The sequence below is a fragment of the Octopus bimaculoides genome, chromosome 26 (assembly GCF_046866305.1).
Source record: "Octopus bimaculoides isolate indiv1 chromosome 26, ASM4686630v1, whole genome shotgun sequence".
Classification (NCBI taxonomy): Eukaryota; Metazoa; Mollusca; class Cephalopoda; order Octopoda; family Octopodidae; genus Octopus; species Octopus bimaculoides.
Genome location: NC_142953.1, coordinates 13,636,949 through 13,639,448, shown reverse-complemented (window position 1 = coordinate 13,639,448; position 2,500 = coordinate 13,636,949). Strand labels below are relative to the sequence as shown.

The 2,500-nt window shown below is 36.2% G+C and overlaps 1 long non-coding RNA gene across 1 annotated transcript in view; it reads left to right on the top strand.

Annotated features, from left to right (window-relative positions):
• LOC149130949 (uncharacterized) overlaps positions 1–2,500 on the top strand; it is a 66,918-nt gene that overhangs the window by 52,161 nt on the left and 12,257 nt on the right. The window contains exon 2 of the long non-coding RNA XR_016238511.1: positions 1,151–1,256. This is a non-coding gene — a long non-coding RNA (uncharacterized LOC149130949). The remainder of the gene's footprint in view (positions 1–1,150; positions 1,257–2,500) is intronic.

Sequence of the window (2,500 nt, the reverse complement as noted above, 5' to 3'; positions counted from 1 at the left end):
TCCACTACTACTACCACTACTACTGCTGCTGCTACTACTACTACTACTACTACTACTATTATTATTATTATTATTATTACTCCTTCGTAACACCGTGTAGGTAAAAATGCACCAAAGTCTTTAGTCATCTGTCGAGTCACACCAAGGACCTCAGACAAATAATACTTTCCTTAAGATGCGCGCTGTGCCCAATAAGGCTGCTTTTTGCAAGAATTCAATCTTGCATAAGATTTCCAGTTACCTTAAGAAGTTTTGACGTTTCAATGTGATTGAGCCCAACGCTCCGATCACCACTGGTATCACTTTCACATCACCCTCTCGCATTCCATACAGTCTTGTCATTTCCACTTTCCCATAAACTAACCCTACGAACTGAATCGAAAGCTTTTTCGAAATCGATGAAGTTTATATACAATGAAGATTGCCATTCTAAGCACTGTTCAATAATATTTCTCAATATTTCAATAATATTTCTTCAGTGGCATTTTTACCTTCGCCGAAGCCTGCCTGTTCAGATCCGAGCTTCTTATCAATACCGTTCTGGATCCTGTTAATTACGATTCTTTCTAGCACTTTACTTGCTATAGGTAGAAGTGTTATTCCCCTCCAGTTCCCACATCCAGATAGATCTCCTTTCTTTAGTAACTTGACAATTAGCCCTTTCTTCCAGTCATGAGATATTTTCTCTTGATCCCCAAATATCATTTATGCTACTGTGCAGTTTGTCTGTGAAGGTTTCAATGTCTGCCTTCAATAACTCTGGTGTTATCATGTCAACTCCTCCTGCCTTTTCATTTTTGAATTTTCTGATTACATTCTTGATTAATGATTTCCTTGCTGGGCTGGTGTCAATGGTCTCCGTCTCTGGCATTACAATATTCTCAATTTCCACTGGACTGGGTGGCGTGTCTCTATTTAATATTCCTTCAAAATCTTCTTTCCATCTTGTCTTTTGTCCCTTGTCATCTGTTATGATTTTGTCCTGTCTATGTTCGATACCACCTGATGCTTGACGTGGTTTTTCATTGCATATTCGTCTGGTTATTTCATATAATGTTTTTTCACTTGACCATTTGTAGCTGCTCTTTCAGCATCATACGCCGAGTTCCCTACACATTTAAACTTGCCTATCCATTTACGCTTCTCACAGGAAATCGAGGGAATACCATAAAGAGAATTCTTAATAACTTATTGTGGGAAACACCTCAAGCCAACAAGAGGGACAGGCAATCCACCCCACCAAAAAACAAAACCAGGTAAGTTTTCCTTTTCTATTCTCTTCTTTTTCCGATAAAATGGTTGCACCCAGAATAGGCAGCGTGTGTGTACGTGACCTGCAGTCACCTTGGAAGGGGCGGGGGGTCCCCTCCTCAACGATATCAGGGCACTGAATGTCGACATGGTGGCCATTAATGAAACTGTAATTTGCGACTCACGGAACTCCTAGCCCATTATTATTATTATTATTATTATTATTATTGCGACTCTTCTATGTTATTGCAAATAGTTGAGCAATTACAACTGTTTCTTGTTGATGAAATAATAATGATAATAATAAGTTGTAGTAGTAGTAATAGTAGTAGTAGTAGTAGTAGTAGTAGTAGTAGTAGTAGTAGTAGAAAGGAAAATGAATGAACCAGAAAATGTTCTCTAATTTATGTATTTTAAGCCCCCCACCCCACCCCGGCTATTTTTTTCCAGATATGCATTTCATTTAGTTTATTTCCTCTCTTGTACTGCATTTTTGCCTTTCAGTTTCTTCTCTTTATTATTTTTTTTATTATCATTTGTTTCTTTCTTGATCGAAATTACAAACATCCTATTTTTCTCTTTACTCAGCTCATAACTTTAAATACCCTTAAAAAAAAAACGTGAAACTTATTTGTGCCAGGGCAGCCATTTTGAATTAACTTAGTGCATGGCGAATTAAACAAAACACGCATTTATTTTGTATTTCCTGTCTTCCTCTCTCTCTATATATATCTATATATCTGTCTCTCTATCATTCTATTTCTATCTCTCTATCTACCTATCTATTTATCTATCTCTGTCTGTCCATCCATCTATCTATCTATCTATCTATCTATCTATCTATCTATCTATCTATCTATCTATCTACGTACTTGCCAGTATTTGCTTTGCATATATCTCAACGCGTTTCATATAACTTTAACCTTTGCATTATATTTCCTATGAGAAAGTATATTATTTTCGTTCTATTTCGTTAACCTTAGTAAAAATTTTATTAGATCGGTAGATTAACCATTATTATTTACTGCCGATACGGCGTCCGATTCCCATTCCCGCAAGCGCTGTTATATTTTCCCCATCATCTATATTATATGTATACTCGTGCTTCCAGTCTCGGTTAATGGCTTTTTTTGTTTTGGTTTTTGTTAAATTACTATTTATCGGTTAAAATACAGAACAGTTTCTGCAAAATAATAACGCACTTGATAAAGGCCAAATCGACCTTCCAATATTATCTCCTCAAAATAGA